General features: G+C 51.6%; 1 long non-coding RNA gene across 1 annotated transcript; it reads left to right on the forward strand.

Moving 5' to 3' along the window:
• Positions 1 to 1,158: 1,158 nt before the first annotated feature.
• LOC115899924 lies at positions 1,159 to 24,278 on the forward strand. Its single transcript, XR_004059536.1, has 3 exons — positions 1,159 to 1,409; positions 22,415 to 22,527; positions 23,465 to 24,278. It is a non-coding gene; the product is annotated as an uncharacterized LOC115899924 (long non-coding RNA).
• Positions 24,279 to 24,651: the final 373 nt, after the last annotated feature.

Raw genomic sequence — 24,651 nt, forward strand, 5'->3', positions numbered from 1 at the left:
GCTGAGAGGTGGGAATGGGCAGGCTGGTGAAGGCACAGCGGCATCCCTCGGGGCCCTCAGTAAAGGTCGCAGTCAGCAGGTGAACAATACCTGCAGCACTGGAACGATGAGCTTGCGTGATGATAGCAGCCCCATTTCTCACCGTGGCTTGTGAGGTAAGAACAGCGCTATGCCTACTCATGAATGACAGGCAGGTATCATTGTCCATTTCATGGATGAGGAAACTGAGGCACAGGCTAGGGGCTGAGTTGGACCCGGGGCCTAGGGCTTTGGGAGTCGGTGTGGGGAGGTGCTGGTGGGAGGAGTGCTCAGGGCCTGAGAATTGCTCCAAGTAACAGGACAAAAGCTGAGAAACCTAATCATGCGTTTACCAGCCTGGGGATTACGGCAGTGCTGCTGGGGGCTTGCCAGGGAGGCGGGCAGGTAGCAGCAGGCCTCCTGGGGCAGGGCAGGCAGAGGGGGTGGACTGGGCCGGCATTTCCCAGGCTGTGGTGTCTGCAGGTCACCAGGCTCGCTTGTGTCAGCTCATTTTGTAAAACATCTTCACAGAAGTAGGGAACCCTGACTGTGCCCTGAGCCCAGCTGTAGGAACTTTGCACACATCAACCTTCCCAACAGCCCTCAGACCAGACAGGGGTCCTGCTGCCATCCTTACACTGTACAGGTGGGGAAACAGAGGCAAGGAGACCCACCTGAGGGCACACAGCAATGAAGAGGCGGAGCTGAGATCTGAACCTGGCTCACATGGTCTCAGAGTCCTTGTGCTTAGCTCTTCTGCTATATGATGCTATTGCCTAGGTCAGCTGATTTATTTGCTTATTTATTTTAGCCACAGGGTCTTGCTCTGTCATCCAGGCTGGAGTGCTGTGGTGGGATCATAGTTCACTGTAACCTTGACCTCCTGGGCTCAATGATCCTCATGCTTTGGCCTCTTAAAGCACTGGGATTCCAGGTATGAGCCACTGCACCCAGCCTGTTCATTTACCTTTTTAGAGACAGGGTCTCGCTCTACTGCCCCAGCTGAAGTGCAGTGGCACAATCTTAGCTCATTGCAGTCTCAACTTCCTGGGCTCAAGCCATCTTCCTGCCTCAGCCTCCCGAGTAGCTGGGACTGTAGGCACAAGACACCATGCCCAGCTTAGGTCAGTATATTTAAAAAAGGAAACACCACGTCATATCTGAGAAGAGGCTGCTATAAACAGAAGGTACCACGAAAACAAATATAATAAAGACAGGACACAGTTCTCACATTTTCAGTAGATGCTGTTACCTGGGAGAGTTCAGAACCGGAGACCTGCTTGCTGTTTACTAAAAGGTCAGAATAGCAAGTCGCGGAGGGCAGCCGAGGTGAACTCCCGGGCCAGGTGGCAGGCCAGGACAGCATCTGCAGGGGACAAACTCTCTCTCAGGTGAGTCCGTTGTCTTTAGGACCGCGCCAAGCTCTGAGTCTCCTGACTCACTTAATCCTCACTGCAGCGCCATGAGTCCCCATCCAACAGGTGGCAGGGTTGGTCACCTGCCAGAGGTCCCAGCCAGGTGGGGCTGAGCTGGGGCTGACCAGCCTGCCTGGATTTCTTCTCAAGCTCCCATGGGCACTTCAGGACCTGTCCATTCCACAGACATCTTCTGGGCAACATCCCCTTGTTCACTCCAGATGCCAGGCCAGTGTGGTTCCTGTTCTGGGTACCTGGAAGGAAGATAGAACCCAAAACAGACCCCTTCCCATGAGGAGGCCCACTCAGCTAACTCAGCCTGGGTCTAGGAAGGCTTTCTGGAGGAGGTGGAGCCCAGATGAGTCTGGAAGGAGGAGGAAGAGTTGGCCTGGCATTAAGGAGGCCTGAGCCCGAGCTTCATAGAGCACTGGGAGAGAGCATGGCCACCCCCAGGAAGTTAGTCTGGCGGGGAAGAGGGGGTAGGAGGGCCATGCACAGGAAAAACCAAATAGCCAGTATGACCCAATTGCCTTCCTTGGAAAGTGAGCCACCCTCCAAGAAAGTGGGAGGCCCTGGGGGTCTCAAACCCACTCCAAATCTTTTTTAATTTTTAAAATTAATTCAAATTAATTTAATTAATTTGCTCTACCTGCTCATAGCCGGTACCAAAAAACAGATGCAGAGCTGAGGGGGCCTTTATGCGTGTTCCAAATGTAAACAACGGGGACTTGGAGGTCCAGAGAGCGCAATGGATTTGCTCAAGGTCACACAGCAAAGCAGAGGCTGGCAGGGGCTTACGCTCAGCTCCTCCTTCCTCTCTCCTCTAGTCTTCTTTGCCTCCTCATCCTTCAGCTATCACCCCAAGGAGCTTGGCCCTCACTATGCTCCCCACAGATTTCCTGGGCGCTTGCTCAAGTCCGTGTCAATCTTGAGAACTTTGGGATGAATGCTCATAAGGATAGTAATGGTTAACCTTCCTCAGTACTTACTGTGCTAAATGTTTCATGTGAGTTACCCCTGCCCCCAGTACTTGCAGAGCCTTATGAGGTGGATGCTATTACCAGCCCCCTTTTACCAGGAAATAGGGCCAGAGGGGTAATGTAACCAGCCTGAGATGGCACAGCAAGTAAGTGGCAGAGCTGGACCTGAACTCAGGCTGGCTGGCCTCCGGAGCCTGCCCGTGGAGCCTTCTAAGTCCCAGGCATTTAGTGACCTTCACAGTCCATAAAGACAGACACATCAACAGCCCACTCTAACTGCGTGGAGGATGCTCCTGTGGAGAGAGTATGCCCAGGTAAGAGGCCAGCTCCACCTCCTGGCTGCTGGAGTCATCTCCAGGTATGGACAGCTTCGTGTTCCCAGTTGTACCTTTTCCTTAGCAAGTCTTCACGCTGAGCTGATGGGTGTGCCAGAGGAGAGAAGGCACTGGTGAGGACCTTGGCCGGCAGGCGGGCTGGCAGCCCCCAGGTGGGGTGAGGCCCCTCCCCAGCCAGCGTTGGCTCCTGGCACAGGCGCACATGCCCCTTTGAGCCACCCTGCCCCAGGAAGGCACCGGGGCTGGAAGGTGCGGTTCTCAGCCTCCAGGCATGCTCTGCCCACACCTGCCTCTACCAGCCTGTTGGAATGTGGAGCCCTGGCATGGCCAGGAGGCCCAGGTGTGGTGGGTGAGGCCTGAGCAGAGTGAGGAGGGGGTCTCCCGTGGGGAACTGGGGCTGGCACTGGAATAAGTGACCACTGCATTTGAATCCTAGCTCTAAATGTCTTAGCTGGGGAGTTCTGTGTGGACCGCTAGAGCCCTGGTCTCATCTGTTAAATAAGGATGCTACTGCCAATCCCACAGTTTGTCTCTCCTTGAAATGAGAGAATTGGAAAAGCAACTAGCTAGTGCCAGGAGCATGGTAGATGCCCACAAATGATGGTGCGTATTCCTTTGTGAACCCATTCTGCCTCCTGGCCTCATTGGGCATCCAATCCTGATTAGTGGGAGTGATGCCTTGTAGGTCTGGGTTGAGGAGGAGTCCAAGAACCAATCTGGTCTCAATGGGAAAAAGGCCTGTGTTAATTATGTCTGTCATGCAGTGCAAGAGGGCAGAGAACTATGAATGCCACAGTCACTATTGTCCCCTGCCCCCTCCTCTCCCCTCTCCTCTTCTCCCCCCTCCCCTCCCCTCCCCTCTCTTTCTCTGGTTTCTGGTGGCTCTACTTTCAAAATATGTTCAGAAGCCAGTCACTCTTTACCATGGCCACGGCTACCACCTGGTCCAGCCAGCATCATCTCTCTTGCCTCCTCCCTTGCTCCTTCCTCCCTTACCTATTCAGCCCGTCCTCACAGGGCCCAGAGGGATTCTGTTAAACCCATGTCTACCCTCATCCCTGCCTTGGCGAGCAGCCCCATGGCTGCCTTTCATTTGGGATGGAAGCCCAGGTCCCCACAGTGGACTGCGTGGTCTGACTTCCAACATTCCCACGCCTCCCCTTCCGCCTCCGTCCAGCTGGCTCACTCCACCACACCGGCCCCGCCGCTCCCCTCAGGTGTGGAGTGCAAGGCCCAAGGCCTTTGCTCTTGCTTCCCCTGCGGGGAATGCTCTTCCCCCAAATGCCCACGGGGCTGGCTCCCTCATTTCTTTGACCTCTGCACAGATGTCCTCTGTCAGTACAGCCTCCCTGCTATTTAAAATGGCAGCCTTGGCCGGACGCAGTGGCTCATGCCTGTAATCCCAGCACTTTGGGAGGCCGAGACAGGTGGATCACAAGGTCAGGAGATCAAGACCATCCTGGCTAACATAGTGAAACCCCGTCTCCACCAAAAATACAAAAAATTAGCTGGGCGTGGTGGTGGGCACCTGTAGTCCCAGCTACTTGGGAGGCTGAGGGAGGAGAATGGTGTGAACCCGGGAGGTGGAGCTTGCAGTGAGCTGAGATCGCACCACTGCACTCCAGCCTGGGTGACACAGGGAGACTCCGTCTCAATAAATAAATAAATAAATAAATAAATAAATAAATAAATAAATAAAATAAAATGGCAGCCTCACCCTCTGCACTATCTCTATACCCACCTCATCCCTGTCCCTGCCCCATTCTTACCCACCCGCATTCCTATCCTCCCCCATCTCTACTCCCATCTCTTTATTTTTCTCTGTAGCTCTCACCACTTCCTAACACTCTGTGCATTTTCTTTCTTTATTCTCTTACTATTTAATCCCCCTCAAGCTCTGCATGGGTGCTGAGGCCCTATGCTCCAGCCATCCGAATGGCTGGTCTTTCCCCAGAAGCCCCCTGCTCCCTGGGCCCTGGGCCCTTGCATATGCAGTTCCTCTATCAGGAAATCACCCTGTCCTTTCCATTTGGCTAATTCTTCAGTATCTTTCAGGTCTCTGCTTTGATGCCACTTCCCCAGCTCCTGTGTTTCTGGAACAGCCAACATGGGGGGCCTATGAGGGCAGGGGCCGTGCACACCGAGTGCGTTATTGTGTCCATGGTGCTTCCTAGGCCCTGATATGCAGCAGATGCTCAATACATGCTCAATGAAGGGTTTGCTGGCGCCCAGAAGCAAAAGAGCATGTATGTGCCTTCTGCTGCTGAATCCCTTTCTTCTGTCATCTTGGAAGGGGAGTGCTGTTATTATTAATGATGCATAGTAAGTGTACACTCACTTATAGTTCCTTTCTGAGGCACTTTCTTTGTTTTTTTGGGTTTTTTTTGAGATGGAGTCTCACTCTGTCGCCCAGGCTGCAGTGTAGCGGCGCGATCTCGGCTCACTGCAAGCTCCGCCTCCCGGATTCACACCGTTCTCCTGCCTCAGCCTCCCGAGTAGCTGGGACTACAGGTGCCCACCACCACACCCGGCTAATTTTTGTATTTTTAGTAGAGATGGGGTTTCACCGTGTTAGCCAGGATGGTCTCGATCTCCTGACCTCGTGACCCGCCCGCCTCGGCTTCCCAAAGTGCTGGGATTGCAGGCGTGAGCCACCGCACCTGGCTCTGAGGCACTTTCATGCTGTTATTTCCCAGCTACTTAGTGAGACAAGCAACTCACAGGCTGCTACTAGGAGCGGCTCAGAGAGGTCAGGGGTGCGTGTTCTAGGTCACACAGCTTCACCTTTCCTGGCCAAGGAGACAGAGCAAGTTTCTCCTCCTGGAGGCCCCAAGGAGATCCACATAGTGCCACTGAAGGCCTAAGGGTAAGGGCAGAGTTCAACACCCACAACTGTGGCAGCTGGATAGTGTGTCAGTGGCTACACCACAGGGGCTGAAGGATTCCTCACACTCTGGAAATCTGAATGATCTGGCTCCAGCTGGCAGGAGGGAAAAGGAGGCAGAGCCTAGGGTAAAAAACAAGAAGAGAGGAAATCAGGGTTGGGTTCTGCCCATGCCAGCACTCTCACCCCTGCCCTACGATTCTGTTCCACAACCTCTGCATGGAATGTGCACACACCAGATCCCACTGGAGCATCTCCCCAGAATATTCCAGGCCTTTCCTGTGGTTGAGGGGATGGGTGCCAGGCATATCCTTTTCTCCGGATAATTTTTGGGGTACATGACCCTTAGTGGGCCAGGCATACTTGGAAAAGTCCCTGGCCTTCCTTCCCCAAAGCTCTTAGGAGTTATTTGTGGCCCATTTCACTTTTTCAGCACCACCGAGGAATTTTTAAGATCACCAACACTTGGAGCTTTAAAATTCAAAACATGTTAAATGGGAAATGCTCCCATTACCGACAGAAATCTTCCCCAGTGCTTCATGAACTTGCAGACAGGACTGACACAGCTAAGCTTTCCTGACTGATTTGGGGCCATGCTGTCTACCAAAGCGCTAGCTGTTAAGACAGTGAGGATCAGGGACATTTGCCCTTGTCCTGAATGTCCCCGGCCACAGTGCTTATACAGTTCTTACATGTACCTTCCCCCTCGGTGACATTTTATGTTTTCCAAAGATGGCCACAACAGCTCCCATCCCATTCTTCTTGTGGTGTGACAATCACACCCCTCTCTGAGAGGTGAGGCCACATATTCTCTCCCCTTGACTTTGGGTGGGCCTGTGACAATGGCAGGACAATGCTGAGTGGCTACGTCATAAAGGGAATATCCCTTCCATCCAATTCTCTTGGGATGCTCATGCTTGGAATCCAGTCACCATGTTGTGAGGAAGCCCACGTCCCCTGTGGAGACCTACGCAGAAAAGACTCAAGGTCCCAGGCACTTGAGCTGATGAACAAGAGTTGGTCAGCAGGGGAAATTGGGGAAAGGGTATCTGGCAGAAAGAAGGAACAGCTTATGTAGAGGTTCAGAGGCAAGAGAGAGCTTGGCACATTTGGGCAGCTGCAAGAGGTGCAGGGTGGGCAGAACATATAACAGAGGCCGGGGTGATGGAGAGGTTGGCTGTGGCCAGATCACAAAAGGCTTCCAGAGACTGATATGAGGGGAATGGGGAGCCATGGAGGGTGGTAGCCAGATGACTATAGTGCTTTAAAACAACCTCTATGGCTCCAGCTGGGCAGAGAATCCACTGGAGGGGCTGAGCCTGGAGGCAGGGCAAGGGGTGGGGTGGGGAGTGAGGGAATGAGCACTAGCGGGGGTCTAGACCAGCACAGCGGCAGTGTGGATGGAGCGTGAGAGCTTTAGAGGTGGGTGTGAGAGCAGCTGGCACCTGATGGGTCTCTTGGCCAGGGCTCAGGCTCGTTATATTTAATTATTAAAGCCAATGTGTACTTTGGCCTGGGTGGAGAGAGGGAGTTCATAGGTATTTGTGTCGTAGCACGGCCACGTGGGATCAATCACTGGCAACTGAACGATGATTTGGGGTCAGAGCTGCGGGCCACAGAGGACGCAGATCCCAGAGGCTGCAGGACCTTGGGTGGCTCGCAGTTCCTTTCTTATTGCAATTAAGCTTCCATGACCGAATGCCTCCCGCATGCCTCGAAGATCGTCATGCCATTATCTCATTTAATTTTGGTGGCCTGCTTATGAGTATGACCTAGGGGTCTATTTTACAGATGAGGAAACTGAGACTCAGAGAAGTTGGTAACCAGCCCAAGGCCACTCAACTGGGAGGTAGCAGAACTAGAATTAGAACGGAGCATCTTTTAGAGGATGTGGAATCCACCAGCCTCAGGGAATGTGGACTGGTGTTTGGATTTGAGAGGAACTTTTGGAGGAAGGAAAACATTGTCCCTACAGGCAAGATGAAGGCTCAGAGACATCTCACTGGAATGTCAAAATAAATGGGCCTGAGTCAAAGTCTGGATAAACCAAATTCCAAAGATTCTGTTTGAAGCAATGATCCCACTGCTAATAAGAGAAGAGAAACTGGGAAAGCCCCAGCCTCTGCTGAGCCCTAAGAGGAAGCAGGGGCCTAGGACAGATGGGGAGGATGTGGTGAGTGTCCAGCCCAGACGATGGTCGGGGCGTCAGAAGGGGCTCCTGGAGAAATTCTGTCTCAAGACCTGCTGTTTCCTTGCTGACTGTTGGAGCTTTCCAGAAATTCTGAGTCTGCATTTGGCTGAGGTCTGGGTCTCTAATGATTAAGTTGGCACTGGGGTGCGGGAGCCCAGTGCTGCACTGAGGTGCTTACCAAGGTGCAGATGGTCACTCCATCCTTGAGCGGGGCAAGGTTTAGAGATTCATGACTGCATCTCTCTAATTGCACATGTTTTCCTTGGACATGGCCCCCTGTCCCCTGTGACTTGCCCTGCTAAGGGACATGATGCTGCCTCTGGGCCCCCAAACCTACCATCTGCTTCCTCAGAGTTCAGAGGACCAAGTCTCGGGTCCCCAGGGCTGCTGTGATCTCTGCTAAACGCCACCTGCTTCTCCAGCCGTGCCTCCATGACCCTGCTCATCACCTTCACCCCTCACTGCAGGGAGGCCGGGGTCAAAGGAGCCTGAGGCTGAGTGCTTCAAAGCTGTGTGACCCTGGGCAGGTGCTTTCATGTCTCTGTGCCTGGGGATCCTCACCTCCAGCAAAGGAGGGTCACAGTGCAAGGCAGCGAAGTGTGTTAGAGCAGTGGCTGTTGACCTTGGATTTGGCTGGGGTTGGGGTTTGTACTAATTAAGGTAGGGAGAGTGGCTTTTTCAATTCACAAGACACAGATGGTCCCTCCATCCTTAGGGAAGGACAAAGTTTAGAGCTGTGTGGATTATCTCTTTCTGATTGGACATGTCTTCCCTAGATATGGTGTCACTGTCTCCTGGAGCCGACCTGCCAATCTGGCTGCTGGGTGCAATCTCCTGGCGAGCAGCCCAGGATCAGCCCCTCCGGGACTCCATCTAGCCATCAGGACTGCTCGAAGCTCCCCTGTTGATTCCAATGTGTAGCCAGAGCTGAGACCTGGTGTTTCAGATCACTGTCTTTGGCATCAGACTCATGTAGGTTCAAATCCTGACTCTGCTTCCACACTGTGTGACGTTGGGCTTGGTCAGCAACCTCTCTGAGCCTCAGTGTCCCCCTCCCTAAACTGGGAATGATACTTTCTCATCTCTGGGCTAAAGGGACTAAGTCACATAATTTGGGTGAATCACCTATACCTAGAGCCCAGAAAATACAGTAACTAAAATAATCATGCTCACAGCAATATTGACCTTGCCAAGTGGAAGAGAACACATGATTTGAGACTTAAAATAAGCTCATCAGGCCCGACACGGTGGCTCACGCCTATGGGAGGCCACGGCGGGCAGATCACAAGGTCAGGAGATTGAGACCATCTTGGCTAACACAGTGAAATCCCATCTCTACTAAAAATACAAAAGCAAAAAGCCAGGCGTGGTGATGGGCGCCTGTAGTCCCAGCTACTCGGGAGGCTGAGGCGGGAGAATGGCGTGAACCCGGGAGGAACTTGCGGTGAGCCGAGATCGCATCACTGCACTCCAGCCTGGGCGACAGAGCAAGATTCTGTCTCAAAATAAATAAATAAAATAAATAAAATAAAATAAAAAAAAATAAATAAATAAAAGAAGCTCATTAAAAAGGTGCTTCTAGGCCGGGCGCGGTGGCTCAAGCCTGTAATCCCAGCACTTTGGGAGGCCGAGACGGGCGGATCATGAGGTCAGGAGATCGAGACCATCCTGGCTAACACGGTGAAACCCCGTCTCTACCAAAAAATACAAAAATCTAGCCGGGCGAGGTGGTGGGCGCCTGTAGTCCCAGCTACTCGGGAGGCTGAGGCAGGAGAATGGCGTGAACCCGGGAGGCGGAGCTTGCAGTGAGCTGAGATCCGGCCACTGCACTCCAGCCTGGGCGACAGAGCGAGACTCCATCTCAAAAAAAAAAAAAAAAAAAGGTGCTTCTAGAGCGAGCTCAGAGGTTGCAGCTGTAGAGTTGAAATCCTCTCTCAGCAGGACTTGCTTGATATATTCCCCCTCCATGGAAGGCTCTGAAATGAGTGCCATTCATATTGACGTGGGTGGTTAATTCCACATTTGTGTAGGATTTCTGCTTGGAAATCCTACAGCGGGGCCTGCAGTGTTTGACTCACTGATGTTTTTGCAGAGAGGGGCCTTGGCTATGGCAGCTAATCAGAGCCCTCCTGCTTCTGCACAGAGCCCCTACAGTGCTCTCTCTGGGCTGCAGGAGGGAAGGTGAGAGGAGATGGAGTTGGAGTCACCCTGCTCAAGTGCACACCATGTGTTAGGCATTTCATGTTCACGAGTGTGTGTCCGGCACTTCCTACTTGCCATATCCTGTTGTAAGCATTTTACATACGTTTCTTCATTTCATTCTCAAAATAACCCCATGAGACTGGCACTACTATCCTCCATTTTACAGATGGGGAAACTGAGGCCCAGAGCAGTCACGTAACTTGCCCAAAGCCACACAGCTAGGCAGTGGCAGAGGCTGGATTTGAACCCAGGCCAGCTGGCTTCAGGGACCATGCTCTCAAGTGCTCTGCTGGGCTATGTCTGTTACTGAATTTGCTTTTCAGGCTGCACGCTCAGGACAGTTGCCAACAGTCTACAGAAAAGGAAACTGAGGTTCAGGGAGCTGAAGCCCCAGGGCCACCCAGCTGGCCAGAGACAGAGACAGGAGTTGGCCGGGGCTGCGTGACTTCAAAACCTGTCTTTGATCATCTGTGCTGGGTGTGAGCATGGAGTTGTTCGTGCATTTGCTCCCTGTAATCAACAGTTATAGACTATCTACTGTATACCTGGCCCTGTTCTGGGTCCTGAGACGGCAGAGACGATACAAGCCCTCTGCCCTCAAAGCCTTCCCAGGTGATGGGGCACTCAAATAACTAACTACCCCAGGGTCTGGAGGAGAGACTGATTCTGTCTGCAGTTGTCTGGAGGGCAACCATGAGGAGGTGGTTTTCAGTTGGCTATCAAGGGATTAGTAGGAGTTCACCAGGAATCACCAAGGAGTGGAGAGGAAGAATGGACTGTATGGGGGAGTGGGGTTTACTGCAGTTCTGGCAGGAGCCAGGGCCTTGAGCAGGGCCGGGGGTGGAGACATGCCGCCTCTGACCAGGGCCCTGGGTGGGGAACGTGACTCACTTCAGAAATCCTGACCACAGGTGGTCAAGGCCGTGAGCTCCACCAACGTGGATACAGTAGAGAGAAATGGCAGTGGAATCACAGTCCATGATGCCAGCTCCACTGCTCCTCAGGCAGCTGGGCAAGTCGCTTCTCATCCTTTTAAACCTCAGTTTCCTCTTCTGGAAATGAGGACCCTAATATCCACATCTATCAGTCTCATGGCTAGTCAATGATCTGGCTCTGCTTTTTCCTCTCATTCTGTCCCACCCTCTGCACTCCACTTTGGCTGCACCTGCTTCAGCCTACTCCCCGGCCTTCTGGTGCCCACACATTTGCCTGTCCACTCAATTGGCCATGGATGTCCACTGGAGGGAAATTCCTGGAACACGTTTCTAACCCTGGCACTCCCCTGTTCGATTTCCATGGCTCTCTATTGCTCCAAGACCACAGATTCTTAGAGCTCTGGGCCTTCTGCAAGCTGGCAATACCTGTCCTCTCTCCCCTCACCCTTGCTGGGCAGAAGACTCATGCTCCAGCCACAGAGCACACACGCCTTCTCCAGGGGGGCCACACCATTGTCACACCTCTGGGCCACAACACACGCTGTCTCCCTGCTTGGGATGCTCATCTCCTGGGGTCTGGTGAAACCTCCACAATCCAGGTTAGCATCCGTGGAGCTGAGATCTAGGAGGTTCAGAAGGATAGGGAGAGAAGAGGTGTTGGGGTGCTGCCAACACTTTGCCACAAACAAGGTTCTCATCCAAGCTGGCAGCCAGACCCCAGAGCCTGGGGGGTGGGCACCAGGCCCCCAGGAGGAGGCAAGGGGACCAGGCAGGCCCCACAGCATGGTTTCTCAGGCTGCCAGGACTCTGGAATGTGCAGTCGCATCCCGTCTCGTCTGCGGTCGGGGAAATATTTGGCTGAAAACAAACACTCTCATTCCTGATTAGGGCAACGTCAAGGACCCTCTGACCCAAGCAAGAGGTCTCACCCTGAGGGTGACCTTGGTCACACCCCTTCTCTAGGAGGCCCACCTGGACTGTGCTGTGTGACGCCTGGTTACTCACTCCCCCTCTCTGTGCTCCTGTGTCTGTGCTCAGGGGAGAGACAGGATCCCACAGAGTAGTCCCGCACATGTGAGGGCTTTTTCTTCAGGTTCTGTTTGGGTGCCGTTTTCAAGGGGCTGGAAACGTCTAAGGAGGAACCTCTGGAAGGCAACAGATCCCCCAGGCAGGACTTGACACTTCCTGGAGCTGACCTCAGTGGAAGGTGGCTAGGAATGGTTTTTCCCAGGAGAGGTGAGGCTCCTGGAAACTTGGATGTGCAGATTTGGTTGGGACCAAGACATGTAGATCTCCTGTCTCCCTGTCTGTCCCCTTCATACTATGCCTCCAAGGCTGGGGCGCTCACTTCCTGTCCGAGTAACCCATTGTTCTGTTGGATGTCAATTCGTCTTCACCCCACCTAGAGCTGGCTTCCCCTTAATTCCCCTCTTTCCTGCCACCACAGGCCTTAGGGCCCTGACCCTCAGCTTCCTCGCCTGGAGACAGCCCTGCAGAGGCCTGAGTGTGCAGTGTGCCCCTGCTGCCGCCCTGTTCTTGAAGGTTCTGTGGTTTTCCACTCTGGCCAGGGGCATCTTCAGGCTGGCACCTCAGGCTGAGCCAAACTGGAAAGCCAGGAAAGTCGGCAGGGGGCATGTAAGGCAGGAAAGAAGTGTGTTTGAAGGAGCAGTTAAACCCAACAGACATGGTTCTAATCCCAGTCATACTACTTTTGGGCTGCGTTGCTTTGGGCAAGAGACTCAAATTTCCTAAGCTTCAATTTACTTATCTGTAAGATGGGAACAATGAAAGCACCTAGTTCATGAGGCTCAAATAAGAGGATCTGTGGGAGACTTTTCTGTGGCTCCCCCAACATATGATGCTCCTCATGACCCTGCCTCAACTTCCTTACCCCAGTTCTGCCCTTGAACCAGCACTCAGCCCTACGGGATGACCCCTTCCTCCCATCACGCTGTATCCTTTCCGGCCACTGTGCCTTTCTATCTGCTGTGTCTTCTGCCTGGCCGGCTCTTCCCTCTTCTTAGCCTGGCCCCCTCCAATGCATCATTTGAGAAGGGCACCATTCCCTTCCTTTCCTTTCTTGGGCAGAATGCATCTCCCTGCTCCCGGTCACCCACAGTCTCCATGCTGGAGTGGTTTCGAGGAGGGAAAACTGGATTATGGAGCTTGATGCTAGCCCTATGCCTTTTGATTGCAGGACTCTGAATGAGACCCTTTTGCTCCCTAAGCCTCAGTTTGGCTCATCTGAGAAATGGGGACAAGAACCAAATTCCTGCCTCGTGCTCTCACACATTCTGTGACCCACAGAGGTGATCCTGGCACACAAGCGCAGTTTTGCCATATGTGCATTTCCTGGAAAAGCAAAGCAAAGTGGGTCTAACCCTCAGGGCCCAAGCAGTGAGGTTATGTAAGTTCCGAAACTTATTTTTCCCCGTAATTATGACAGACTCTTGGAGCCCTGGGTGAACGGGCCCTGGCCCCAGCCCTTGCTTCTGCGCTTGTTGGGACATAGACCAGAATTAATGTAATTATCAGCTCGGGCCTCCTTCCAGGTAGGCCCTGCCAGGGCGCCTCCCTCTGGATTTCATTAAGTCTCCTGTCAACATTGTCCGCTCAGCGCTGTTGGTTTCCGAGTCAGCTTGCGGAGCCGCAGGAGGAATGGGCGCCAGCCCCATCCCCGCGTGATGGATTTTGTTTACTCTCTTCTTCCCACAGATTCCTCCCTTAATAACCCTGGAGCCAGGAGGCAGGGAGGCGGGAGGCAGGGTCTCGGCGGAGGCGCTGAGGCAACTCTCCTGCAGGGCTGCAAGGGCCATGTGGGCAGCACCAGGAGGGCACTCTCTAGAAAGAAGCTACGTTTTAAGGAAAATTTTGTTGATTCCAGGGGATCGACTTTTGGGAGGGAGCTAAGTGGTTCTGGAAGCTCTGTATAGGCTGAGACTTGATCCTGGTCACAGACTGCACCCTAATCCTGGCCACAGACTTAGGCCTGATCATGGTCCTAGAGCCCTGACCCTAACCATAGACTAATCCACCATCCTAGCTCATGGGATGAATGCAAACCTGGTTCCCGTCTGAGCTCAAACATTAACCCAGGCTTGGCTAGGCGCGGTGGCTCACTCCTGTTATTCCAGTATTTTGGGAGGCTGAGGTGGACAGGTCACCTGAAGTCAGGAGTTTGAGACCAGCCTGTCCAACATGGTGAAACACCATCTCTACTAAACATACAAAAAATTAGCCAGGCATGGTGGTGTGCACCTGCAGTCCCAGCTACTCGGGAGGCTGAGGTGGGAGGATTGGTTTGCTTGAACCCAGGAGGCAGAGGTTGCAGTGAGCCAAGACTGCACCACTGTACTCTAGCCTGGGTGACAGAGCAAGACTCCATCTCAAAATAAATAAATAAATAATAAATAAATAAATAAATAAATAAATAAATTAACCCAGGCTGAATCCTAATCCAAGTTATAGACTGAGTCCTGAGCCCTAACTGAATCCCTGTTCCTGACTCCAGGCAGCCCTGACTGTGGTCATAGACTAAGTTCTAACTCTGGAGTCCCAGGCTGAGTCCCAGTCCTGGATGCTGCCAGACCACACACCAAGTCCTCAGATTCTATTTTCATAAGGCCTCCCCTTTCAAAGTATAAACCTGTCTCCTGAAGAGGAACCAAGTCAGCCTGTTAGTGCTTGTTCCTTGACCGAGAGAAATGCTCTCGAAGGAATGGATCATGGAACAGCTTAGCATTGAGAGGTAGGAGTCAGAGAGAAGCAGAGATAGTTCCTTCCAGACATGAGAAGCTGAGCTGGACAAGTAGCCCACCAGAGGAACAGAAAAGTGACGAAGAGGAAATATGGTATTGGGGGAAAGGGCAGCTGACTGCTCTGCTAAGGACAGTAGCTGGGAGCTTTTTAATATGCCCTGTTGAGAATCATTCATTCATTCAGCAAACACTAAGCACCAAGCACTGGGCACCACCAATGAGCCTAGTGTTTGTCCATTCCCCTGTGCAGTCAGTAAGAATGTATTATATGCTACAGAACCCACATTCTGTTTAGTGGGGGGTGGAGGACTTCTCAGTCGGTGTCTCTAGAGTTATAAATTACCCTCCTCCCTCTCCCTTACACCACCACGCCTACACCATGGGTTCCTATGGCACTGAGAAATGAGTCTTAGAGTCAGGCAGATGGGGCAAGTCACCTTCCCTCTCGAACCCTCAGTTTCCCCTTTTACTAGATGGGCAATTATGCAGTGTGAAGGAGGTAACAGTTAAGAACACACTTAATGCAATACGAGGCATACAGTTGCAACTTAATAAGCGTTGCTCCTTTCTGGACTGCTGGGGTTGTTGGGAGGCTGCAGTCACTAATGCTATACATGGCAACAGTGATTGCCCAGTGGAAGGCCGATGACAACTGTCTGGAAGGCTGGGCCTCAGTTTCCCCATCTGTAAATTGTGGGGTTAGACTCGATGGCCCCTCTGTTCCAGCCACCCCTGGATGCCCTACAGCTGGATTTCAGAGGAAAAGGTGATGACAACACTCAGACCCCGGAGCCGCTGAACTTGGCTGTGGGCTGAGCTGCCTCGGAAGTCAATCTGTGACACAGCAGGGTCCAGGGCAGTTATAAACTTAGCCCAGTGCATTCTCCCCACAGCATTCACAACCAGGGTTGGACCAGGGCTGACCAGCCCAGAAGTCATCAAGGCCACACTGGCATTGACCCTGGTTCAGCGGATAAGAGTATAGCCTCAGAAGGTCACCACCCCTGCCCCTGCTCCAGGCCACAGTTTTCCTATGCCTCAAGTAGGCAGTAGAAAGGCACTGATAGGTTTCATTGTGAATCTTGACCCAGCCCACACATGCTGGATGACCTCAGTTAACTTACTTAGTCTCTCTCAGCCTTAGTCTTCCCACCTGGAAAATGGGATGATAAGATCTCAATTTTAGGATGATGACTGAGAAGTGGAGGGGATGGTGACAACAGGCTCAGGCAGTGCCAAGTATACAGCAGGTGCACTATAGCTGCAGGCGGGTGTGATAACTGCTGGGCTTGAGCAGGGGCATACACACTGTTTCATGGCAGTGTCCAGGGTGGCTGGAGTCAGGAGAAGGACCAGACAGGATTTGGGGCCCCACTTTCTTTCAAGAACAGAAACCTTTTGATACTTTTTTAATCCAATAGGTTACTTTGTAAGAATTCATTTGAAGAAAAAGGAGTGAGGCTAAAAAATATTGCCATGAAAAATGTTTAAGACTACTGGTTAGATGAATTTCCAGGGCTGGCCGGGCACAGTGGCTCACACCTGCAATCCCAGCACTTCATGAGACCGAGGCGGGTGGATTGCTGGAGCCCAGAAGTTTGAGACCAGCCTGGGCAACATAGTGAGACCTCATCTCTACAAAAAATAAATAAAAAAAATTAGCTGGGCATGGTGATATGTACCTGTGGTCCCAGCTACTGGGGAGGCTCAAGTGGGAGGATCGATTGAGCCCAGAAGGTTGAGGTGACTGTGAGCCACGGTCATACCACTGCACTCAAGCCTGGGCAATAGAGTGAGATCCTGTCTCAAGTAAATAAATAAATAAATAAATAAATAACCAAATAGAATGAATTCCGAGGGCTGAAACACTTACTGATTAAGGGCCTATTGCATGCGGGGCTCTGGGAAGGCTCTTGGGAGCCAATAAAAGGCTTTCTTCAAAATTTTTACTTTACTCATAGCCCTCGTGGGTATCCAGCGGTCGTGCAGACTGGGGGTCCTTTCAGTCCGTGGCAGAGAATTTCCCCCACGGTGCCCACTGATGATGGAAGAATACCAATCACCGTGTGCCTCACAATGTGCTGGTGCCCTGCCTCCTGCAGAGCATCTGATCCGCAAACAAGAGGGTAATCAGACTGGCAGGCACCTATTCCACAGATGGGGAAACTGAGGCAGGGAGCGCCAGTGTGACCTTCCAGAGGTCACATAGTGACGAAAAGGTGGAGCTGAGACTCATAGGCAGAGCTTGGCAGCCCTGAGCCCTGGGCTGTCCTGGAGCCCTGGGGGTCCAAGTGAGACTGGGTGGGACCTGGCTGCACATCTCTGCTCTCAGATCCCACCTCACATGTCACTCAGAGGCATCCTGGCTGGGAGGCTTGTTTGTTCTACAAGTATAGTTTTTCACTTTTTTTGGAGTCGGGGGATGGAGTTTCTGTCCCCCAGGCTGGAATGCAGTGGCACGATCTAGGCTCACTGCCACCTCTGCTTCCCCGGTTCAAGCAATTCTCCTGCCTCAGCTGCCTGAGTAGCTGGGATTATAGGCATGCACCACCACACCCAGCTAATTTTTGTATTTTCAGTAGAGACAGGGTTTTTCTATGTTGGCCAGGCTGGACTCGAACTCCTGACCTCAAGTGATCTGCCCACCTCGGCCTCCCAAAGTGCTGGGACTACAGGCATGAGCCACCAAGCCCGGCCTCAGGCATTCAGTTCTGTGATCAACTTGCCTTGGTTAAACCAAAGGAGCAAGAAATTTGTGGCAGGCATTTGATTCAGAAATGGGGTGAGCAGATGTGAGAGGGGAAGAAGGAGATACCAAGGTGGGTTGGGGGATCTGTGAGGCAGGAGAATTCATGTTTACGGGGCACTTGGCACCATGGTCTCAGTGGCTGTTACTGTGCCCATGGATAAGGAAAATGAGGCAAAGTGGCTGGCTAGCGGTGGAGCCAAGACTGGCTTTGGGTGTCTATGGTTCCCTGTCCAGTGCTCTTTGCAAGGCCAGCCAGTCCCTGTGGGCCGGAAGCCATTTTCTCCAGCCCTTCTCGGGTGGCCCTCAGAGACCCTGTCCAGCCTCAGAGCCTTCTCTTCCCAGAAGGCCCCTCTCCAGGGCAGAATTTCAAAACCAAAGCATAATCCTCACCTGCGACCCCAGCAAACAGCACAGGGGCTCAAGCCCCTCCTGCACTGTAGTAGTGGGTATGGTTCTCGGGAATGCTGGGGCTGCAACCAGACAGACCTGGGTTCAAGTCCCGGCTTCACCATCTACTCCCTATCATGAACTTGACCACATTATGCATCCTGGGCCTTGGTTTCAGTCTGTGAAATGCAGGCAAAAAAATATGCTGGGGAGAAGAGGAGGAACTAGGAAGAGGAAAACTAGTAAAAATGAAAGTGGGCTGTGTGTCAGTCCATCTTTCTGATCATCCCACACAGACTCCAGGCATGAGAAAGACCACTAGAAAATCAGGAAGTGGAGGATTAACCCAGGCGGGGGCCCTGCTGGGAAACCCAGGGCTCTACCCTGCAGGACCTCAGGGCCAAATCCTGTGTTGGGGTCATGGGATGGATTAGGCAGGCCTCTGCCTTTAAGGAGATCCTAGGCCAAAAGGGGAGGAGTGTTAACCTTATCCAGTCTAAGGGAGTAAGTGGACATTCCATCCAGTCTCAGGAGGGAGGCAGATACTCCATTCATTCTAAGTGGGGGATTCAGATGCTGTCTAACCTGGGCGGGGGACTGCAGGAGGGAAGAGCAATTGAGTCTAAGGAGGAAGTGAACAGTCCATCCATTCTAGGGGTGTGGGAGCAGTGGACACACCCTGTCCAGCTGTACGACAGGCAGCTTTGATTTTGTATTTAGTGTTTCTGCAGTGGTTCAGAGTACCTGGTAGATATGCGAGGCTGTTTGCATTCCCCATCATTCAAAAACTGTTTATAAAGCAGCTCCTCTGTAATCCTAGCACTTTGTGAGGCCGAGATGGGTGGATCATCTGAGGTCACGCATTCAAGACCAGCCTGACCAACATGGTGAAACCCCGTCTCTACTTAAAAATCCATACACACACACACACACACACACACACACACACACACACACACACACAAATTAGCCAGGCATGATGGCGGGTGCCTGTGATCCCAGCTACTCAGGAGGCTGAGATGGGAAAATCAGGGAACCTGGAGACAGTGGTTGCAGTGAGCCAAGATCATGCCACTGCACTCCAGCCTGGGTGGCTGAACAATATTCCATCTTAAAATAAAATAAAATAAAATAAAATAAAATAAAATAAAGCAGCTTCTATGTGCTGGCTTCATGCCAGATACTGGATGGAGGGTGACGGCATTTGAAGCTAGTTGGGTGCTTTGGAAGCAGGCAGTGAGGTGGGAGCTAAGGATCCTCTTTGGGGTCCAGAATGCAGAGGGGAGTATGATCTGATAACTCCTCTTGGGGCTGCCGATATCAGGAACCCAGAACTCCAGAAGTTTTCCTTTAAGCCTTGTCTTCCCACAGTGCTTCCCAGGACAGGGCACTGCGGGTACAGCTACCCGCTCTGTCACATCTGCACAGCATTGGTATCTCGTTCTCTTCAGATACTGGACACTTGAAAGTTTGTCTCAATGATCTATTGGTGCAATCAAACCACACTAAATTAGCTTTGTCATCTGGTCCAGGTTCGGCTGGGCAATTCTGCTGGTTTCATTTAGGCTCACCCAGGCAGCTGAAGACACCTTGGTGCAGCATGGTCTAAGTTGGCCTTGCTTGGCCTGGGTTAGCAGCTGTTGGCTGAGCCATATGTCTCCAGCAGGCTAGCCTGGGCTCATCCATTGGATGCAGCCTTCCCAGAGCAAGCCACAGTATGCAACTGCTCCCCAAGCCTCTGCTTACATCTCATTTGCTGATGTCCCATTGGCTAAAGCCGGTCATTCGACCAAGCCTGTGGACAGTGTAGAAGAGGATTACACAAGAGGGGTGGGGCTCCTGGGCACTCATGGCTGTACCAACCTACGACCAACTCTCCTGGGCGCCAGGCTGTTTCCTTCCTCTGCACCTTTGCCCAGGCTGTCCCATTCGCTTGTTATGCCCTGATGGGTGATCTCCTACTCGGGCAAGTCGCAAACTTCTCTGTGCCTCAGCCTCCTCCTCTGTAAAATGGGGATCATGTGAGTTTAAGTTATTCTGAGGATTAAACGAGTTAACACACAAACATTTAAAACAGTGCCTAGCACAGGGTAGGTCCTCCAGAGATGCCAGCCATCACCATCACAATGGTGATTCTTGGTATGACGACCCCTGCCCTCTTCAAAGCCCCGTTTAAGGAATCTCCTCTTCCCTGAAGCTGTCTTTGGCTCTCTTCAGCCAAGCATCCACCCCCAAGCCTGGCCCTATAATTATCTTTTCCTCATCCACCTACTCCATCTACAGTGGGGTCCAGAGGGAAGGGAATCCCAGGGCCCAGCCCAGGGAGTGTGAAGTCTCTTATTTCCTCTGCAATTAGGGAGGCAAGACAGTCCTCGGTGACCCCATTTGGCATAGGTGAAAACTGAGGCTGTAGGAGATGTGCTGACTTGCCTGGGGTTGTGCAGCTGGTAGGTGGGTGAGCTGGGAGTGGAGCCAGGTTGGGCTGTAGCAGCTGTGTTTGCCTTGCCTCACCGTCCAGCTCTCACCTGGGCCAGGTGTCAGGGTCTCAAAAGGAAGGCAGATATGGGCTCTGCCCCATGCAGCTCACAGTTTGGTGGAGGAGAAAGGCTCAAACAGAGAGTAGGAGGTGTGAGTAGCTCTGTGGGCTGTGGGGGCCAGATGGGTCCTTGATCCTGCGGGGTCAGAGCTGGCTGCCCAGAAGACATGAAATGGAGTAAGCAGAGTGACATGCTCTGGGCCACAATCAGGGTGTGTGGCCACCCTGACCACATGGCTGCAGCTGCCTGCACAGCCACATCCCTGTGGGTTGTGGGACTGTGACCCTCCACACTACCTCCCATTACTGAGGACACACCTCCTGGGCCTCCAGTAACTACCCAGGCCTCCACACCTGCTGCACCGTGGTGGTGCAGCCCACCTCCCCCACGCCTTCAGCCTTGTGGACATTTTCTCTGGAGATTCCAATTCCCCGGCCTCCTTGAGGTCAGTGTCTGCCCAGAACCTCCCAGCAGGAGAGAATAAACTCCACAGCTCTTAAAGCAATGCCTTCCTGTCCGACTGGACAAAGACAGGTTGCACCTGAGGAATGGGAGTCCATGGAAACGTGACTCGCCCCTGTGAGAATAAAGCCTTTCATCTGGACATTGAAATGGCCACCAGCTCCCTGAGTGACTTTGGGCAAGTCATGTCCCTATTCCAAGCCTCAGAAAGCCTACCTGTGAGATGAGGATGAAAATAACCCCCTCATAGGCCTGCCATTCCACCACCATGGCGCGTTCCACCTGGTACATAGTCAGTATTCAGGGAATGGTGGTAGGGCAGTAGTGTGAATAACTTTAAACTGGAGGAGCTTTTAAAAACCTCTAGAATCTCCTGGAAAGAGTGGGGAGCACCTCAGTGACCGGTTCATACATTAGGTAGCGGCCACAGCTTTCACTGGCATTGAAGGCGTTTATGGAGGGCTTGCTGAGAGCATAGCAGAATGCTGGGTATTGGAGCCCTGAGGAGTCATGTACAGTCCACTTATCACCTACGCTTGCTTGCTTGCTTTAAAAAAATACTCCTTTGGCTGGGCACGGTGGCTCATGCCTGTAATTCCAGTACTTTGGGAACTTGAGGCAGACGGATCACAAGGCTAGGAGTTCAAGACCAGCTGGGCCAACATGGCGAAAACCCGTCTCTACTAAAGATACAAAAAATTAGCTGGGCGTGGTGGTGGCGCCTGTAGTCCCAGCTACTCAGGAGCCTGAGGCAGGAGAATCACTTGAACCCTGGAAGTGGAGGTTGCAGTGAGCTGAGATCGCGCCATTGCATTCCAGCCTGGCGACAGAGTGAGACTCTGTCTCAAAAAAAAAAAAAAAAAAAAAAAAAAAAAAAAATCATTTAATTGTATTTTACAGAGGGATAATGTACATATAGGAAGATGACCCTGTGTTAGCTTGCTAGGGCTGCCATTACAAAATACCACAGGCTGGGCTGGGAGCTTCCACCATAGGAGTTTATTTTCTCGGTTCTGGAGGCTGGAAGTCCCAGATCGAGGTGTTGGGATGGCTAATTTCTTCTGAGCCTCTCCTTGGCTTGTAAACAGTAGCCTTCTCCCTGCATCTTCACATCCATCTTCCCTCTGCACCTGTCTATGTCATTTTCTCTTATAAAGATGCCAGTTGATTAGGGCCCACCCTAATGACCTTGTTTTAACTTAGTCGCCCCTTTAAAGACCTGTCTCCAAAATACAGTCTTATTCTGAAGTGCTGGGGTTAGAGCTTTAGCATAGGAATTGGGGTGGGGGGCAGGAGGAACAGTTCAGCCCCTAGCGCCCCACTTTGTTTAGAGTCTGAGGAGTTTTTACAAATGATACACAACAGTCAAGATGCAGAGCAGATCATCACCCTGAGATAGTGCGCTCATGTCCCGGCAGACAGTCCCCACCTCGCACCCCCACACCGGGTGAAAATGTCTGGTGGCCTCCTGTTGTGCAGGCTCAGTTTGTCTTCTCTGGAATGTCAGGTAAGTGGGATCATGCCGTGTGTTCGTTTCATGCCTGGTGTTTTCCCTCCGCAGAACGACCCTGAGGACTGTGAGCGTTGCTGTGTGCATCTGTGCTGTGTCCCTTTTCATTGCTGAGCGGTGTTCCTTTGTTTGGATATGCCACTGTCTGCTTCTTCACTCATCAGGTAAGGGACACACAGATAGTTCCAGGTCAGGCTCATGATGTGTAAAGCTTCCACTCACATCTGGGCACAGGTCTTTGTACAGCCCTGCTTTTCATTTCCAGTTGGTTTCCCCACCTAAAAGTGCTAGATTACATGGGAGGTGGGTGTTTAACTTCGTAACTGCCTTGCAGGGTGATTCTCACACACCCATCAGCCATGTTGGAGAGTCCTGATTGCTCCAACATTGATAGTTCAGTCCTTTTCACTTTAATTCTAAAGGGTGTGCACTGGCATCTCGTGGTTTAACTGGCACTTCCCTGATGGCTGGTGAAGTTGAGCATCTTCCCATGTGCTTATTGGTCATCACATTTCTTTTGACAATTTTTAATTGGGTTGTCATTTAGAGAATTGCAGTAAAAGATACATAACATACAATTTACCATCTTAATTTAAATTTAATCAGTCCAGTGACATTAAGACCATTCGTGTGCTATGGAGGTGTCACCACCATCTGTCTCCAGTACTCTTTTTTGTCTTCCCAAACTGAACCCCTGTCCCCATTAAACACTAACTCCTCATTCTCTTCTCCCCTCAACTCCCAGCCCTAGGCACCCCTCTATTCTACTGACTGTCTCTATGAATGTGACTATCCTGGGGACTTCATACCAGTTGAACCTATAGTATTTGTCCTTTTGTGACTGGCTTATTTCACTTAACATAATATCCTGAAGGTTTATCCATGTTGTATGATGTGTCAGAATTCCCTTCCCTTTTAAGGCTAAATAATATTCTACTGTGTGTAGAGACCAATTGTCTTTATCCATTCATCTGTCAGCGAACACTTGGGTGGGTTCCACCTTTTGGTTATTGTGAATAGTACTGTGATGAACATGAGTGCGCAAATATATCTGTTTGAATTCCTGAATTCCTGTTTTCTCTTCTTTTTTTTTTGAGACAGGGTCTAGCTCTGGTACCAGGTTGGAGTGCAGAGGCGTGATCTTGACTTACTGTAGCCGCCCATTCCCAGGAGTGATCTTCCCACCTCACTCTCCCGAATAGGTGGCACTGCCAGCATGCACCAACATACCTAGCTGATTTTTGTTATTTTTTGTAGAGAGGGGTTTTGTCATGTTGCCCAGGTTGGTCTTGAACTCCAGGAGTCAAGTGATCCACCTGCCTTGGTCTCCCAAAGGGCAAGAATTGCAGGCATGAGCCACCATGCCCGACTAACTCCTGTTTTCAATTTTAGGTAGTCATTTGATTATTGGGTTGTAGAAATCTTACTTTTGGATTAATATCTTAAAAACTATCACCAGTTACCTATGTGTTAACTGCTTAGTTTTTCAACCAAACTTTAATCATCAGCCAACCCTCACTTTCAGCCCAGATCCATGAGCTCATGCTTGGTGATCAGTTAACTCCTTGTTTTTTAGCTAATGCGTTAATTAGCAATTACCATCTTTGTCTTCAGCTAAACATCATACTTCTCAATGCTTTGGTTATCAGCTAATGTCTTCTTTTTCAGCTAACACTTTAGTGGACATTAATATTCTTATTAACGTATGTTACCTCAACCAGATAAGACCCTGCTGCATTGGGGAAGGGAAGTGGGGGCTTAACAAGGAACGTGAAGACATTAAAGGCAAAACTTCTGAGTTAATGAGGGGAGTCCTCCAAGAGAGTTCTTTCCTTCAGGAGCCGGAGTCTGGCTCTCCATGAAAGCTTTCTGAATGAATGAATGGAATGGATGAATGAGTGCATGAGTGGGTAGTGAGTGCAGGGCCACACTCCTTCTCCTGGGGATGGCATTGCTTGCTCAGCTCCAGAGCCAGTGGCTTTCACTCTCACATCTTGCTGACAAATGATGTTACCCAGAAACGCTTGGAATGCCGTCGTTTCACTGGGGCCTGGAGATCATACTTTGGACCTTGGTATCCTCTGGCCCGTGGACACCAGAGCAACAGCATCCTCTGCTGCACCCAGGCTGCCGAGCCTTTTATTCTTGAGTTGGCCATGTGACCCCTAGTGGGGCATGTGACCTCTCTAGACCCACATCTGTGTGACCTGGCCCATGTGGGTCTCCCTGATCCCATCTCCTGCCTTTGCCCCATCAGCCCAGGGCACTCTCAGTTGGCTCCCACCTCA

This window comes from Rhinopithecus roxellana, chromosome 1, assembly GCF_007565055.1.
Source record: "Rhinopithecus roxellana isolate Shanxi Qingling chromosome 1, ASM756505v1, whole genome shotgun sequence".
In the NCBI taxonomy this organism is placed as follows: Eukaryota; Metazoa; Chordata; class Mammalia; order Primates; family Cercopithecidae; genus Rhinopithecus; species Rhinopithecus roxellana.